Genomic DNA, 18,943 nt, shown 5'->3' on the forward strand with positions numbered 1-18,943 from the left:
AATCTTGAAGGGAGACAGAGGCCCAAAGAAAAGGTCACCTAAAATTAAACATGCCCAACAAATCGAGGGCCATTGGGCATCTGGTTGGCAGTCACTAGGGTGACCAGCCCTCAGACATAGCCCCAGATCTAACACTAACTAAGTCTGTGAGCTTGAACAAGCGACTTAATCTTTGTGTCAAATGCTTTTGAGGACAAAGACTGTCTCATTCACTGTAGCTCCCAGCATCCACCATAGTGTCTACACAAAGATCGGCGCTGAACGCGTGGGTTGTGGAGCTACGCGAGGCATTATTTGTACTCCTAAAGGCCCAGTGCAACTTCTAGCAAGAATCAGTACAGATTATTTTTCTATTCCTTCTGAATATCAGTATGACTTCTCTATTCCTTCTTGAAGATATCGATTTGTATTTTTGCCAGCACTTTATTCCCTGGGCTAAATTAGCTATTAATTTCCAAGGACAGCATGAGTCTCACGAGGCATTTAGATTATTATTTCAAATTAGAAAGAATCATGGCCAGTCAACAGAGATTGTTGTGTGAGTAGATAAAAAGCGTTTATACATAAGTTGGAGATTATGACATGATTTTGGTTTGAAATTTCCTTTGAAACTAAAGATGTTCTGATGGTTCTTCACAGAAGGAATACTGGATACTGAATCAGGAGACGTAGACAAGTGATTTTGGACAAGTTTCTTACTCTCTTTGAGCCTCAGTATTTGCATTTGTAAAATGAAGGCAGCTGAGGAGATGAATAGTCTCTTCTCGGGCTAAGCATGGGCTGACTATTGTGAACACAAAGATGTTTGTTGGAGATATCCCGGAGGATGCTTCCGTTTGATCTGCCCGTGGGTCCTGGAGAAAGGGAGGAAAGAAACTATGTATCCATTATCTATTGTTACATAAACAAGCCACCCAAAATTTAGTGGCTTAAAATAACAATGTATTATTATATTTCACAAGTCTGTGGGTTGACCGAGCTTAACTGGGAGGCTCCTCTGCTCCTTAGAGCGTTGCTGAGGCCGAGGTCACTCCAGTTCTGCACTTAGCTGTCAGTTCAGCTGAGGCAGACACGTCTAAGCTGGTTTTCATCCTCCAGGATCTTTCCGCCTGACCTCTCAGCATTCAGTGGTCTATGCTGAGCATCGCTACAGCATGGAATCTGGATCCCGAGAGGAAGCATTCCTAGAAGACACGCTCCACATGCAAGTGTTCATCAAGCCTCTGCCTCCATCATATTTATTCATATGCCATTGGCTGGAGCAAGTCACTTAGCCAAAACCAGAATCAAGGCAGGGGGATGGGGACAACACAAGAGCATGAATACCAGGAGGTATGGCTCATTGTAAGAACAAGTACAGAATGGAGACAGGACTTTGTGGATTAGGATGTTTCTGCAGAGCTCGATCCTTTTCTCTCAAGGAACCCTCTTCCTTGTTCTCCAGATTCCACCAGGCCACTCGAGGTCATTTCTTCCAGCTGGCACAGATCAACCTCTTGAAATCGTTAAGCATTTCCTCCCCAGAAATACAGCCATGACATAAAGGGCAATTTCAGCATTACAGGAGTTATCTGGTGTTCATCATACATGAAACATTTTTGCCACCATTAATCAGATTCACTGCAATAATCCAGTGAATAACGAGGGAAGCTGTATGGCCTGAAGGACGAGGAAAAGAACGAAAGGAAGAGATTCTAATTTTGTCTTTGGAAGGTACAGCTACAAGGATTTACTAAGGCCCTGCAGTGTACTCAGACATGTCCTGGGCAACCAGGCTGTGACAATGGAGGAGATGTATGCATAATGAAAACTTCAATACATCAAAATTTAACTAGAAGGAGTCTTAATTTACTGGCCTTGCATATCAATAACAATAATGACAATTATTATGGGGAATATCGATATTATTGTTACTGTTCACTGTACTCTGTGGTTTACATGCATTAGTTCATTTAATCCTCACGGCAATTCCATAGGGAAGGTACTTGCCTCTCCATTTTACAGAAGAGAAACTGGGTCTTAGCGAGATTAAACAGCTTCCCAAGACCACTCAAGAAATTAGAGGCCAAAGCAAGGTTCAAATCCCTGTGCTAATTTATCCAGCCACCAAGTATTTGTTGAATGCTTTCTATGTGTCAGACTCTGAATCTTTATCCCATATTTTCACTCATTACGTGTTCAACAGTAGCTTCTCAATCATATGCCCAGAGGAGTTCAAAAGAGAATGAATGAATAGATGTTAGGAAAAAAACTACAATGAAATGAGTTTCTGCCTTTAGTCAAGAGTTGAGTCTCTGGGGCCCAGCACCACAATGCACAACTCCACCCACACCCCATGAGGTTGTGTACCCCTGAAAGGATGCACATGACTTATACTCTTCCTTGGAAGCTCAATGCATCGACTTCCCTGATCTGGGACTGTTGCCCTGCTGTTTCTCCTGATCACATGAGGAGGTCCTGCCGTGATCTTGAGATGCTCTTGCTTCTCTGACGTCATCTTTCATCATTCCTGTCATCGTTGACTTGGACACTTCAAGTGCTGTTGATGACTAAAGGTCAAGTCTTAGGAATAAAGAATGAGAGAAATAAGGCTACCTTGGATCTTATATTCTTGCTTCAATAGTTAAATCTTAACAATAAGAATCCTTTCCAGAATGCTGAAACTGCAAGTACTTCAAAAAGTATGAAAAATGTCATTATGTTCTCTAGTCTTTATTATGGAGATGTGAAAGCAGAATCAGTTGCCTTGGATATATTCTGGGGGGAAAACTTCTGATTAGTTTTGAGTATACATTTTCAGTAAAATGCACCAAGGTCCTCAAGCATTCTGATTAAATGGGATTTTCCTGTGTATGGCACAGACTTGGTCCTCAGAGTCATGTCTGGATGAAAGGCAGACCTTCTTTATAAGAAATAACTAAAAGAAATGCAAGGCTGGAAAAAGGCAAGTGGAAGAGACAATAAAGTAAAAGAGGAATTCAGAGAAGACTTAGCCTAGCTGGGTGGCCTGTCCCTAATAAACAGCAGTGGGAGTTGGAGAGCTGCCTAGGAGTGGGGAGTGGGGCCTGAGATGGATAATTGAATAAAGAAATAGGGGAAGAGTATTAAGTTGCATCTTCTCCACATGGGATCTTGAAGAGAAGGGGTCCATTTCCAAGAAGGTGGAGTAAGTGGCTGCCTTACTGGTTTCCTTGGAAGAAGGCAAACAGCCTCCTCTTCCTAAAAAAATGCTCTGGCAGCCCCAATACAGTGAATAAAATGTCCACTGATAAGCCACTCCTTGAAATCCAGGGATTTAAAGACTAGTAGTTTAGAACGAAAAAGAGTTACCACAGGGGAAGGAAAGACTCAGGCATTACCACACATAAATTTCTTAAACCTAGTGGATTTCTGGTCTGCTCTTTTTTTAAATAGAGGAGCCTTTTCTGGGTGATTGAGTAATGAGTGATGTTTCCCTTCTTCTTTATATTTTTCTGAACTTTATAGACGTTTATAATGATCAATATCACTCTTGGAGTCGAGGAAATACCAGTAATGAGATGATAGATGCTACGAGGAGATAGTATTCAGGATGGGTCAGGAGTGGCAAAGCAGAGGGCTGGGACTCACAGGGGTGGCTGTGGTGGGGACCATATGAAGTCGTTACTTGAGGACAGAGAAAAGGTAAAGGAAAAGGGGAATTAAAAGAAAAAGCCTTATCCATTTCACTTTCTTTCCTAAAAATAAGCTCATAGAAAAAGTGCCTATATCATTCAAAAGAGAGAAACCACAAACTTAGAAAATGAGATGCAAACATACTTTTTTAAGCCAAGTGATTAAGATAGAAGGGGCGTGACTCTCCCAATCCCGAGAAGATTGTCTGCCTTCCACTACCTACAGAACATCTCCTAACCCCCGTTTCTGTGAGAGAGGGAGGTTCCTTAGTAGAAGGCACTGGTTTTTAGAAGAAGAATGTAACTAAAGTCTTCACATAAGAAGAATGTAAGTAAAGTCTTCACATATATGTATGTTTTTCATTATAAATGTGAAAACCACATATTTCAAAATAAAGAAGAAAATTTGTTCACAATATAATTTTCATTGTGCCTTTTTCGTTTACCGTCTATCACAGCAGAATCGTTAGTCTGTGTTGTTACGTGGTCTTCAAAACCACCTTTTAAATGGCCACCTACTATTATGTACCGTAATTTGTAAGTTTCTTTTCACATATGTTGAGTGTATGAAGCAGGCAATGCATCCAATTGGAAATGTCATCTAGACAGCTACAGAAAAATTTGTTTCTGGTTGAAGCATTCAACTTTTTGCTTTCTGTTTAATGCAAGGGCCTCTAATTTTTTCCACGGGCTCATTAAGTTACCACTGCCTGGAGAAAGGACTCTCTCTAGGGGCATTCAACATATTTACTTGTGATTTGGCAGAGGGCTGGGCTAGCATGTTTACCAAATGCGTAAGCGGCCCAGGAGATGGGAGGCATAACCACTATGGTAGATGACAGATTCTGAACCAAAAAGAGTGGCGTGGGCTGAAAGAACACTAGGGTGACTCAAATAAGATGGCATTTCACAGGCTAAGAGTTGAAAGAACTGGGAGTGTTTTCCTAGAGGAAAGAGGTCTTAGAACGTACAAGATGATAGTCTTCAAATATCTGGGGGCAGGTGGGGGTCTTCATTATGAAACAGGAATTCCAAAGAGAAGTGTAATAAAAAGTAACCATGACTGTAAGGCCAAATTAGGACATTACTTCAGAGCAAGTGGAGCTGTGAAACAAAAAGTTGCCCACTGTCACTTGTTCACCTATTCTGTAAATATTGTTGAGCACACCTGCCATGTGCCAGCACAGTGCTAGGTGCTGAGGACACAGCAGCGAATGAGACAATCGTGGTCCACCCCCACCGCTGCCTCCCGCTCTGGGTGGTCACATTTTAGCCAGAGAGGCTGAAGCAAAACAAACAATCAAATAAATGAATAAAAGATTATGAATTATGTGTTACAGACAATAAAAGGGCCTGAGAGAAAGATGAGTAAGAGGGACCCACTGTAAAGTGATGGCCTTTCTGTGTAGGTGACACTTCAATGGAGATCTAAAGAATGAGAAGGAGCCTGTTATATAAGAAGAAAAGGAAAGAGAGTTCCAGGCAACAGCTCTGGGGCAAAAAAGAGCTTCTTGTGCCTGAGAAAATGGAAGAAGGCGAGTGATGATGGAGCAGAGCATGTGAGAGGAGAAGGGGAAAGGAGGTCGGAGAGAGGCGGAGGCAGGACTTTGCGGGCACTGTGAGGAGCGTGGATTGAATCCAAAGGCGATGAGAAACTGTTCAGGCCTCAGCAGGGACTGACATGACTGACTTTTGTCTTAAAAGGTCACTCTGCTGCGGGGTGGAGGATGAGAGGCTGAAGGAGAAGAAGGGAGACCTGTTATGAGGCCACTGCAGAGGTCCAAATGAGAGAAGACAGTGGCTCGGACCAGAGTGGTGGCAATGGAGACAGAATGAGCAAAGCCAAGGCAGATCCTAGGAAGGAGTGTGTCCAGGGTACCCAGAAGAGTCAGTCAGAGCCGGACGACCACTCCCCAATAGGCCATATAAGGGATTCCGACCTCTTACAGCCTCTTCCAACTCTGTGATTGTACAAGAGACAGAGAAGAGATTCCAGAAGAGACATCAGCACGTGAACAAAGCCCCTGCGGGTTCAAGACATTGTTCCCATTGATCTCCACGCATAAGCCCTGTTTTTCTGAAAATGTTAGCAATGAAAGACACTAGGTTGGGCCAAATTCCTCCAAAGAGTTAATTATTGGCCTGGCCCCTAGAGAATCAGAATAAAATGGGAGCATGTGGAAGGCATCAAGCTTACAATGCGAACATGAGCAGTGCTAACAGGAACGCTCCATCGCCAGGCACCGTCCCCATCATTCTACAAATTAGCCAGAACCTCTGGAATCCCAGTTCTGCAGCTGCTGCACAGATGTGTGCTGAGCACTGGGAGGGGAGCAGAGAAAGGAGGTTGGAGCGTAAAGAAGATTTATCCAAATCAAATCAGGACTCTTGGCATTTAGGAAATGACCACTATTCCTGTCTCCACAGTACAACGAAAAAGATCTTTTCAAAATGCAAATATGATCATGTCGTCATTTCATCCCCAACCTTAAACCCTGCTTAGCATTGCTTTTAGGATGAAGACCAAAATCCCCAGCGTGGTCTTTAAGTCAGGGGAGCATCTGTCCTGGTTTGCCCAGGATGGTTGGGATTTATGCCTATTTTGGTGACCTTTCGTCTCACTCTCACCAGTGTTTGAGTTTGGACGATAATTTACGCGGTTCCCCCTACCTATCAGGTGCCATGTGGTCTTCCCATTGCTGACATCTCCATCCTCGTTTCCTGCCGTGCTCTGAGCAACAGCCACACTGGACTTCTTTCTGCTCCTCCAGCTCTCCATCATCCCTCCTGCGACGGGGCTTTGACATAAGCTGTCCTTTCTAGCTGGAAAGCCCTCCACTCCTCTCCCCTTCTCCAGTCACTGCTCCTCCTCCTTCACATGCTCCCTGACCAGTGGAATTCTCCTCTAGCCTCTCTCTTAGCTCCGTGTAGGCTCCTCTCCTCCACAGCACTTACCACAGTGGATTTTGTTTGGGTGTTTTTCCGTGTATTTAAGTGATTCTTTGATTAATGTTCAACTGTTTCTGCAACTTGAATGAAGCCAGGGACCATGTCTTTTTGCTACAGAAAGTCAAATGCCAAGCAGATTTTGACCGAAGGAATGAACAAATTTATTTATTAATAAATAAATAAGTTAATGAACAAATTACTGGCTACTTACTGGCTACTCAGCCAAAACAAACAAATAAAAACAACAGATAAACAAAAACTGTGTATTAATACAGGAGGGAAATGGCAGCAGGTGACCTGATTGAGCTCTTTGGAATATATTTATTGCTCTGTGTGTGTGCATTCCAAATAAGTATTGATTTCCACACTGGTCACCTCCTAAAGCTAAACCCTTGTCCCAAAGACATAACAGTAATTCAGTGAATTTCTAAAACTCCTCTTTGGAGCGTGCCAGAAAAGTCTGAGTATATTCCATTGGATCTCCTCAATAATGGCAGGTTTGGATTTCTGGAAAAGCCAACTGGCGTTTTGTACCAAGTCTGATGAATGAGCCTGCAGACCAAACCTGACAGGGGTGTTTAGGTCAAAAATGAGGTGAAACAACGGAGACCGAATCTCTCCTGTGTCCCCTAAGCTGGCCCTGAAGGTGACGCCAAACACTCTCTGAGCCCTGGAAACACATGTGGAAGAAGGAGGCGAGCCTACATGGGGCCATTTTGAAAGATGAGCCCTGTTTTGTCAATTGAAAACATTTGCAGAAAATCACCCACCACAATCAAACTCCTCGCAGTGACGGTCCCTCCTCCCAGCTATGTGGCACTTCGGAGCTGATAAAGTGCTCTCCCCAAATTGAGCAGAGACGTGCTTTTTGACAAGTGATCACTCGAAGAGATTTTGCTATTTTCTCTTCTGAGAGCAAGGCAGCTGGGGTTGAGGACATGGGGGAGTGGAATCTGAGCTCTCCTGGGGTCGTGAGCCACGAAGGTTTTCAAGAAATCTCACACCTCGCAGGACGAAGCATGACTGGGAAAAAAAATACCAGCTCCCTGAGACAGCATCACAATGCGTTCCAGCCGACTGTAGACATCCTGGGAGCCCACCTGTTTGTGCTCCCTCACCCCAGATCTGCCAGGGCCTGTCCCAGGACTGACAAACAAAACTCAGCTCTGAAATTTTATTAGCACCACCAGAATGTTGGCTTAGCAGCTTCTGGGTGGAGCAGGAGGAGAAACAGCATTTTCTGAGCCCCACCCTAAATACTCAGGAGCCAAGGGCAAGGAGGAGCTACAGGGCCTGGAGCTTTGGATCATGTGATGTGCTTTATGGCCCTTGAAAAGCATTGGGAAAAACTGAGAATGAATATGCTGGGGAGTCCTTGTAAGCTTGTGTCTTGAGGACGCTCCATTTTCCCACTCTTAACCATCTGATGTCAAATCTAGTTTCAGTTTCAGAATTCCAATGCAATAATTTGGCCTAAAAATGTTTTGCCTCTTTGCTGGCACTTATTAATTAGCTTCCTACTTCCAGTCTAGAGTGAAGGTATTTCAGCTCTTTGGAGCACCATCTCTTCTAGCCCAAATATGAATCAGGAGACACAAAGACCAAAGAAGCCGAGGAAGATTCATAGATTTACACTTTTTATTGTGTCACTGGTGACAACAGAAGTTCAGGGAGTTGAAAACATGATCTGGTCCTGGGTAGAGGCAACATAACCAGAAAGACAACCGACGCTGGAGAAGTCAGAGGTTAGACCAAGATGACAAGGTATGATCTTAGAACGGGTGCCCATCTGTGAATTACCCAAAACACTCCAGGTGACCAAAATGCACTCAGATATCCAGTATCAGGGGCGTTGATTAAGGGGGAATCTTTTTCCTGGCCTTGTGCCTTGGCAACAAATAGAATCAGGGGTGTGTATCCCTCCAGCTCATTAGATTCATTTTTACCCAGTTCCTAAGAGGGGTCTGCTTACCCCCGGAACCTATTATAACCAGTGTGACCACAATTTATTGTTCAAATTGAGACACATTTAAATGTGAAAGTGGCCACTATTAATTTTTCTGGGAAGTAAGTGTTAACCTGGGACTGTCCCAGGAAATCCAGGACTTGCCACCATTCTTGTAACAGATGCATTCTCAGTAGATGACCTCCAGCTCATTCCATGTTTCCCAGGGAAGGAAAACAAATAGAACGATGCCCCTTTCTGAGCCAACTGAAACCAACCAATGCATCCTCAGGCTGGCGTCTGACAACACACTGCAAGCCCTGAAACCACAAACCACATCACCTACCATTCCTTGACAAACAAGAAAAGACCTGATGTTTATCAGAACAGCTAGACATTTACCTCCATAACTAACTGTCCTTTGTCCAGAGTCTCAGGGAAAGCCACCACCTCCCCACGTAGGAATCCAAACCCCCACATCTCCACACCTGCCCCACCTTTCACTCCAGTTTCCAAGGGAGTGGAGCGCCTTCTGTGACCATGCTGATGGGAAGCATCTGTGAATAATTGGGTTTAAGGGTCTGAGGACAGATTTTCAAAGGCCTGTTTAATTAAAGGAGATGACCAATGCTAGAGCAGTGCTTCTTGTACTGGAATGTGCATAAGAATCACATAGAGTCTTGTTAAAGTGCAGACTGTTTCAGGAAGTCTGGGGCAGGGCCTGAGATTCTGCATTCTAACAAGCTCTTGGGTGATGCTGAGGCTGCTGGCCAATGGGCCACAATTTGAGTAGAAAGGGTCTACAGCCTTTGTTTTAAAGGCTTACTGATATCTTAGATATCTTTAGTGCTGGCATGAGGGAAAGCATGCCAATCAAATCTGTACCAAAAGGCACGTGGTGAAAGGGAAGGGAGGACGAGGGGAGGAAGAAAGGCGGAAACACAGGGGGACAGATTGAGAGGAAAGTCAGGGCAAAGGAAGGAGAAAGAAAGGGAAGAGGGAAAGAGAAAAGCAGAGAGAAATAAGACAGCGAGAATGAAAATACGCTAAATTGTTAGGCTAGAGAAGACAATAACTAAGGGTTAAGTGGTTCCTTTGGCACAAATGGGAAGAAGCAGCTCCATCCCCACTGCCTGTAGCACCAGGCGGTCCTCCACAACAAAAATCTCACAATTGTTGGCCAACTACTCAGACCCTTGCAGAGGCCTCTAGTCCAGTGACTTTCAAACTTGTTGATCATGCCTCACGTGAGAAATACATTTTACACAGTGACCCACTAAACACACACACATACACACACTCTAAAATGCCATACACAATAATACTTACCTTAACATGAGCACAATGATGTTTCCTGTTCAGTTCAGTGTCATCTAACCTGCTCATCTTTCCATTGATCAAGTTGCAGTCTGATGGGGGAGACACTTGCCTGAGGTCGCAGGGCTGGTAGTGAGCATGGCAGAGACAGGAACCCAGGGCTCCAAGCTCTCTTGCCATCCACTTTTTTACAGCCACTGTCCTTACTTGGGTTCACTTGACAACACAAACTCCAGAAATGGACTTAAAGGCAAGTTACCAAGCTGAGATTTGAGCTATGTGTTAGGACAAGATTTTTTTTAATATTAATAGTTTCTGTCCTTACTTTATGTTTCATCATCTCCAGCTGTCACCACTCCAGTAATCGTGATCTCCATGATCATTGTCTTTGAGAAGGGATGAGATAGTGCAGAGAAGTAGAAATCATCTTTAGGTCTCTTCTTGGCTTTGATTTCCAAAAACTTAAACCATTAAGGGAAGATTTAGAGTTTAGCTGGAAAGAATAATTGTTTTGGAGGGAGATCTCTCAACCCCCAGCCACAAGTTATGAAAAAGATGCCTCCAGGTGAGGGTGAAGCGCAGGGATGAGAGACAAGCAAAAATTAACGACATAGGAAGGGTCCTGTGGGTCCCAGAGGGAAGGGGGCCTTCTTTCCTGTATAGGGTCTCAAGGAGGCATCCCAGACTCTTTGGAGAGAGATAGGAATACTCCAAGAGACAATGGCACTGGGGGTGTGTCCAGGCAGGTAGACCCCTTCCAGACTTGCCCCGTGGCCCAGAGAAGCATACAAGATGTTGCAAATAGCACTGACCCAAAGGGGTGAGGCAGCTAGGAAAAGAGAACACCTCGACAATAGTCAAGGTGCATGGAAGACCAACCAAATGGCACCAGATGAAGGCCCCAGCACCTTGGTACTTTGTAAGCTCACTCAGAATTTAAGGACAACATTGAGGAAAGTGGCAGGTCCCCACGTTGACTGAGATTTAGTTCTACTCCCCACAGAAAGTGATGGCCCAGAAAAAGTTGAATTAGTAAACACCAACCAGGAAAGTTTTATTGCTTGAATATATGAGTTGGTGAACCAAGAGTCTTTCTGTCTAATTATGTGATGGCATATGGGTACAGTTTTTTTAAGAAAGAAATACAATAAACAATCAACAACGGTTACTTCTAAGAACAGACTTTGACTTTCACTGAAGATATTTTTATATTATTTGTGTTTTCTAAATCTGTGCAAATATTAGCTTTATAATTTTTTAATATCTCCTGTGGTTAACAGAAGCAATGGAGATTATGTATCAAAGTTATTTAAACAAACAAAAGGATAATGCATACGAAATATTTACGATCTCAAGAACGCATGAAAAATTTCTAGAAGAATACACAAGAAACTATTAACACCTGTCACGTCTAGAGGTTGGGGTAGGAAGCAGACTTACTATTCATGCACTATTTGAATGTGTTTTACCACATTATATATTTATTATCTACTACTTTTGCAAATTAAAAATTTGTTTGCTCCAATATTGGCTGCTTCCTTTTCTCATCTTCCATCATACCAAATCTGTACTATATAGACGAACACTTATGGTTCTTCATCACTGCAGAGAGCACATGCTTCTCCACGTGGATGACAATGATGTTGAGGACAAATGCCATCTTAGCCCTCTTGGCAGCTCCCATGACACTAAGCAAAAGGATGGATACATAGAAGGCATTTAATAGCTATTGTTGATGGACTTTTTGTCATAGTATTTATGTATGTATTTGTGAAACTATTTGCTTACTAATTGTCTCCCTCACTGGACAGGAGGGAATTAACTATTTTGTTTACCATTGGATCTCTGGAACTTACGCAGGATCTGGTACATGGTAGGTAGGTGTTAAAAAAATATTTCTTGAAGAATAAAAGAATAAATGAATGAATAAATAGGCCATAGCACAGCCAGAAATTTATATCGTTTCCCTGAATGTGTCCGGTTCATTTTAGTCTTTCCAGTTAGATTATAGACAAATAATTATCTGGTGAATTTTGTTTCCTGAAGCACTAAAAGCATAACCTCATCTGCCCCTTGAGTCACAGGCCAGGAATTCCGTCACAGGGACAAATGTCCAGAATTTCCCTGAAGATTTAGGCCTGGTGAAAACAATAAGCTGTTTTTCCAAAACAAATAATTCCCAACAGTCACATTTATTTCATTTATTTTTATTTGAAATTTCACAGAAGGAAGCCAGAGCTGCAGCTAGAGGTTCATGTTGGATTTTTTTGGTCCAAGATCTTGCGTTAAATAAATCCTCTCCAATAAGGTTGCCAGATCCGTATGTTTAAAGACAGTTTGGGGAAAACTGCCCCTGCAATTTTGTAAAAAACACAAAACAAACAATATGGGAGGGAACTACAATAGATGAGGAGAGTGGTTAGCTCTGTGTGGTAGGATTATGAGTGATTATTATCTTTCTTTAACTTTTTTGTACATTCCAAAATTTTTTAAATTAATGCATATTACTAGGTTAGTCATGAAAAACATTTATTTCTTCCTGCCCCCCCCCCCCCATCCCCAAACTGCTCCTCATCCTAGGCTTCTGAGTTCAGTGAATAACACCATCACTCACACTCTCTCCCAAGCCCAAAACCTGGGATGGTTTTCACCTGCTCTCTATGCCTCTCCCTCAGCAGATGGAGCCCTGCATGCTGCCCTGATTAGTGCTGCCTTGTCGTAGTCAGCTCGGGCTGCCGTAACAAAATACCGCAGACCGGGCAGCTTAAATGACACACATTTATTTCTCGCAGTTCTGGAGGCTGGGAAGTCCAAGATCAAGGTGCCGACAGATTCAGTTCCTGGTGAGTGCCCACTTCCAGTCTGGCAGGTGGCCGCCTTCTTGCTGTGTCCTCACATGGCAGAGAGAGAATGAGCTCTAGTCTCTCTTCCTCTTCCTGTAAGGTCACTAATCCCATCATGGGGGCCCCACCTTCATGACCTCATCTAACCCTAATTATCACCTAAAGGTCCCACCTCCTAATACCATTACATTGATGGGTTAGGGCTTCAAAATATGAATTTGGTGGGGGGACGCATTCAGTCCATAACCCTACTTAACAAATCATCCCATAACTTAGTGCCTCAAAACACTTTTATTAACTCTCTTGGTTCTGTGGGATGACCAGGATCAGCTGGGTGGGTCTTTTTTGGGGTCTCTGATGCAGTTGTAGTCATGCATCAGCTGGACATCAAGATGGCCCATTCACACGCTGACAGCTGACGACAAGTGTCAGCTGGGAGCCCAGCTGGAGTTGTCAACCGAAGTGCCTACATGTAGCTTCTCCACGTGAGTCCAGCCTCTCGAAGGATGGCAGCTGGGTTCTAAGACAGAGTGAGCCAAGAGCAAGCATTCCAGAAGGCCCCCATGGATAGTTAAGTCACCTCCACATTACGTGTGCACTGGTAGTTAGATATGGAATCTCAATGACATTACGCTTCTATCTTCCAGTAAGACTATTTCTTAGGTGACATTGTGTACTTCCACGGCTGTTTGTCTTTTCATGATAACAGCAATTGATGATCAAATGCCCAGATGAAGTAATTCTCCAGGAGTTGAAGTTTGCATTTTTCAAAGATCATTCTTGCTGTATAACAAGTTATCTTAAAAAGCAATAAATGTAACTGCTATATGAGAATGACAATCAAAACCTAGTCGCAATGATATGAAGATTTATTGGGTATCTCATCCTGGTTTGGTCATCTTAATAGTCTGTAAAAGGAAATAGGTTCAAAGGAAGAAAGAAAAGGAAGAAATTGTTGTGGTATACTCTTTCAACTATTCAATTCTTTCAAAAAGATTTCCATTTTAAAAAGTTTGAAATAAAATATCAGCCCTTAAAAGTTAACAAAAAATGCATTTACCCCACAACCAGGATGGATTACTATAGCATGAAACATTTGGTTTCTTCAAATGCTTGCTTTCTCTTTCCTTTCTCCTCTTTTTTCCTTTTCTCTTTTCTTTCTCTACTCTCTCCCTTCCTCTTCTCTCTCTCTCTCACTGTTTTTTTCAAGTAAGGAAATACCTTGAGCTTTTTTTTTTTTTTTTTAAAAAGGCAGCAAATCAAAATGTAATAAGATTACAAACACTATGATAAAAGCTGCTTTTATCCAGAAGTTTCCTCTGCTGTGGAGTGCGTACCCACTGTGGGAGCCATGGTCAGAATTCTTACTGGAAGGACAGACTGCTTCTCAGCAATGACTCAAACCTTAAGTGCACCACCCGAGAGGAGGCAGAGCCACAGAGACAGCAGAACGGGAGCTCCAGAGTCTGAAACTCGCCTGGAATCCCGGCCCCACTGCATGCGGTGTCAGCACCGCTCAGTTCCACGTGGGGTGCTGCTTCTGGAGCTTTCCCGAGCCTTCCACCACCTGGGGCTTTAGTTAGATAGTAGACTCTGACTCAGTAGTCCCGGAGGGGGCCTGAGAGCTGCATTTCTGACAAGCCCCCAGGGGATACCTGTGCTGCCATACTGTGGGCGACACTTGGAGAGGCAAGGCTCTAGAATGCACGGGAGCCGCTGTCTCTGCTCTAAGAGAACGTCAGTCCTCTGTCTGTTTTCCCTAGAGGAACAGGATTTTCCCTATTGGATCACGAGCATATCGGGTGACATTGTCCCTGCCTTATGATCCCTATTAGTTGAAAATGTTTCCCAAGTAACCCTATAATAAACGGTATTGCTTACTCCTTGACCACAGGGCACTTACAGTAACCTACTCCAAGTAATGCTGCATGTGAACACAGAGCCCTGGCCCTGCCCCGTACCAGGAGCAGACAGCGAGAGGCTTGGAAGCCCACCAAGAAGCGATACTCTAGTCTCTGTCCAAGAGAAGCCAAGACCTGACCACAGGGCTGAAGTCTGGGTGGCCCTTTGGGTTTCTAGTCCGCATCAGAGGCACACACACAAAAATGACTTGATGATAATTCGCCTCCACAACATGCTTTCAAGGGAGGCCTTATTAGACCCACGCCATAGGTGGAGAAACGATAGACGTGGGGAAGCTGTTTTTCCCACTCAAGGCCACCCAGAGTGTCAGGGATGAAAATGGGGTCAAGAATCAAAAACTGTGGGTAATCAGTCCTCAGTATAAGCCACGAGACATTTTCTACAAGGGATGTTTACACTCTGGTTAAAAAGTCTATATTAAAAGTAAGGAGTAGAAGAGCACCAAAGAGCTCTAGAGCCAATATTTTGTTATTTGTTATAATTGGCGATGACTTTGAACTTATTCATTGCCACAGGCATTTTTCACAATCATCATTTGTTGGATGTCTTTTATTATTACGCCTGTGTGACTTGGGCACATTATTTAATTTCTCTGGGCCTCTGTTTCCTCACCTGTGACGTACCGGGACACGAACTTCTTCCCCTGTGAAAAATTGGGACCCTCGCAAAGGACCAGCTGAGATAACGCATGAAGGGAACACGGGCAGAGGCCAGCTGGCGGTAGGCATTCCCGAAGTGTTGGTGAGTCCTCCACGGGCGGTGCGTGAAGCCCCGCCGTCAGGACCTCGCAGGTCTGCCCTTGGCAGCAGCCACCGGCTTCTGGCTTCTGGTCCCCACGATGCTGGAGCACTGCTGACCCCAGCAGAGGCATGACGCTGCATCTCCCGTCTGATCCCAGAGGCGAGGGATTCCCTCTGTGGCTCGGTTCCCTTCCCAAGTTCCACACTGGGCAGACGCACTCCTCTAGCTTCCCCAGAATAAAGTTACCTTATGCACAGCAGGTGCCCAGTTGCCAAGAACATTTTTTGAGTTATCATGATTTCCTCATGCTTTATCATCTTCAAAGTGATTTCACAAACATCATCTCGTTTAAGCCTTGTAACAATTCTACGAGGGAGACAAAATCTTAACGTGTGCATTTTATGGATGACAGAACTGAGACCTTCTGAAGTAAAGTCAGTCCCTCAAGGTCATACTGATTAATAGTAATAATAATAGTTATTACTAACATTTTTAAAGACATAATATTAGGTTAAACATCTAAGATTGCTGATAATCTACCATTTTTAATGTATAAAAAATGTAATTTCATATAGTTCAACCTAAATGCTAGAAGTGTGTACCGTGTCACTTAATTTTCATATCAACTCCAAATGGTAAGAACAAATCCTCATTTTATCAACAAGGAAAGTGAAGGCTCAGAGGGAAACACGCCTGCCCAAGGCCAAAGAGCGGAGCCAGGATTCAAACCCAGGCCGACACGACTCCACAGCCCTCTCCGAACTCTCGTGCCCTCCTCTCCAGCGCGTGCTCAGGGACCAGCAAGCCGGCTCGGCACGTGGTCTCCGCCTCCCGGTGCAACACTGTCGTATGTTAAAACGTGGCATGTTTCCACCCATTCTCCGTGACAACCGCATAAGGGACAACCGCATCCCCACAGTGAAGACGAGAAAGCTGAGGTTCAGAAAGTTGTCAAGGCTTGGTCAAAGTCACACAGCTACTAAATGTTGCAGGTGGGACTCAAACCAGAGCTGTGCAGCTTCAAAGTCTGAGCTCTCCACCCCATCAGTGGTTCCCACATCATCTGGGGGCCTTTTACTATGTCCAAAGCCCAGGGGACTCTGCAGACCACTGAAAGCACAGCCTCTTGGGGTGGAGCCCAGGTGTGGGCAGTTTGGAATTGCAAGGTGGCCCCGGCCAGCCCACAGGCTGATGGGACCTGGCCCTGAGGCCTCCGCCATCAGCAGCAGCTTAGCTGTCTCTCGCACAGAGTGACCCCGGTTTCCCAGACGCATTCTGCAGAGAGCTCCCGGCAGGAACCGAAACTACCATGGCGAAGGGCCAGTCTTCCCATGGACGACAATCAGCTGTGACCGAGGCTGAAATGGGAACGTTTCGTCAGGGAGGCCCTCCCCTCTCTGGAGGGTTGAGCTCAGGCCTCAGTAGGCACTGTGAACCGAGACAGCTGAGCGAGCAGGGAGGCGCCGGCCAGCCTCCCGGAGGGGGGCCGCCCTCGCCTTGGCCGGTCCCCACCTTGGCCATGTGCAGGGTCAGGGCCGCGCTACTGAACACAAACCAGGAGGCGTGCCTTCCCTCGCCCTGGGTCCAGTCACCACCAGTGCGGAATACTTCATCTCTACAAACTTCGCTTATTTTCAAAAATATGCTTCTTTGATTCCTGCAAGCCAAACCCATGGAAAAATAACGGAAACCAAATGCCAGGGAAATGGCGCCAAGGCAAACACATGTGAGCCCTGGAATAACAGGAGATGCTGTGGTCACGTCTGACCTTCTGAACTGTGCTCTGGGTTGAAGCAGAAACAGCTCTAGCTGCTGCTGAAGGGTGCGTGGCAATGGGTTATTTGTAATGCAGGGCGATTGGCTTTAGAGAGAGGCCTTTTGGAACTGCAGACACTCAGACAAGGGGCCAGAAATAATACCATTTTGAGGAATGACTTATACAAGAAAAAAAAGACCACCATTCACCTTCATGATCAACATAAGCCAGAATCTTCCGATTTTTATCTGTCAAATGATGAATATGTAAGACCTCCAGAGCTTCTGCAGATGTTTCTCTTCTGATGACGCCAATATCTGGGTGCGGTCTAACACAGAAGCAAGAACACAAGTTCGCTTGTTTATTTCAGCAGCCTTAAGAGATGAATGTGGAAGGACCCAGATGGAGAAGTGAAATGACGAGCCAGGGTTAGGAGTGAGTGGGGGAGACGGCCCCTGGTTTCCACACTAACCAATTCAGTCCCCAGCAGGAGCAGAGTCTCAGACCCGCTGGGGGCCGCCAGCAGTTACAATGCTATGAGACGCCAGTAGCTGCATTCTTGGGCACACGAAGCAAGTCACCAGAAGGAATCTGCTCCACGTGAACATCACCAAGAAAAGACCACAAGCTCCACAGTTCGTACAAAGGAAGACTAGTTCCCATGGCAGAGATTCCCGTATTAAAACAATTGCCAGGTTTGCCCAAGAATGAAATACTCATTTTCGTATTGTTTTTCAGATAATATTCTCTTCCTTTGGTTAATCATTTGCCAGATATCTAGAAAACGTGTGTCTTAAGCAGAAAAAATACATGGTGAAAGCAGCTTTACTGTACTTATCGTGGGGGAGAATACCCTATAAAAGAAGAGAGAATAGCAAATACAAAGTAGTGCTTGCTGGGTGCTCAGACACGTGGTACAGCTTCACTGCTTTCCACGTATTCAGATATTTAATCCTCACAAACAGTAATGGCTATTAGCGTCCAGAAGTTTTATTTTTATTTTAATGGAGTTATATTTATCAATCTTTTCATTTGTTCTTTCTCTTGTTTAGAAATCAAAAAATCAAAACATTATTTAAAAATTATAAGAATCCCTCAAATTGTAAAAATATTTCTCCTGTATTTTCTTCTACAAGGCTTAAATATTCAATTTGCATATTTGGGTGTATAATTTCTCTGGAATTTATTTTTTTGTTGTTTTTTTGTTTTTTTTTTTGAGGGAGATTAGCCCTCAGCTAACTACTTCCAGTCCTCCTCTTTTTGCTGAGGAAGCCTGGCCCTGAGCTAACATCCGTGCCCATCTTCCTCTACTTTATATGTGGGACGCCTACCACAGCATGGCGTGCCAAGCGGTGCCATGTCCGCACCTGGGATCCGAACCAGCGAACCCCGGGCCGCCGAGAAGCGGAACGTTTGAACTTAACCTCTGCGCCACCGGGCTGGCCCCTGGAATTTATTTTGGATTAAGAAGTGAAGTAGGAATATATTTTTTTCTAAACACATAACCAGTTTTCCTAGTGTCACTTGTTCCCAATACCACCAACCTTTCCACACTGGTCATGTCACATTCCTCATGTGTCATGTTTCCATATCGGTGTGGGTTGGCTCCAGGGCTCTATTCTGTCTATTCCTGTCACAGCACCGCACAATCTTAATTACTCCAGCTTTACAATAAGTTTATATCTGGTAGAACGATTCTACACCCTTCCCCGCCTATCTTGTCTCTCTTCTTTTTTGATATTGACCTTTGCCCTTTCATATCACTTTTAGGATAACCTGATTAAGTTCCAGGAAAAACTCTATTGAGATTTTTGTC

General features: G+C 44.3%; 1 long non-coding RNA gene across 1 annotated transcript; it reads right to left on the reverse strand.

Moving 5' to 3' along the window:
- Positions 1-531: 531 nt before the first annotated feature.
- On the reverse strand, positions 532-6,579 carry LOC139041071 (uncharacterized). Its single transcript, XR_011495602.1, has 2 exons — positions 6,324-6,579; positions 532-854 (listed from the first exon to the last, which is right to left on the reverse strand). It is a non-coding gene; the product is annotated as an uncharacterized lncRNA (long non-coding RNA).
- Between the last annotated feature and the right edge of the window lie 12,364 nt (positions 6,580-18,943).

Source organism: Equus asinus, chromosome 20 (assembly GCF_041296235.1).
Source record: "Equus asinus isolate D_3611 breed Donkey chromosome 20, EquAss-T2T_v2, whole genome shotgun sequence".
In the NCBI taxonomy this organism is placed as follows: domain Eukaryota; kingdom Metazoa; phylum Chordata; class Mammalia; order Perissodactyla; family Equidae; genus Equus; species Equus asinus.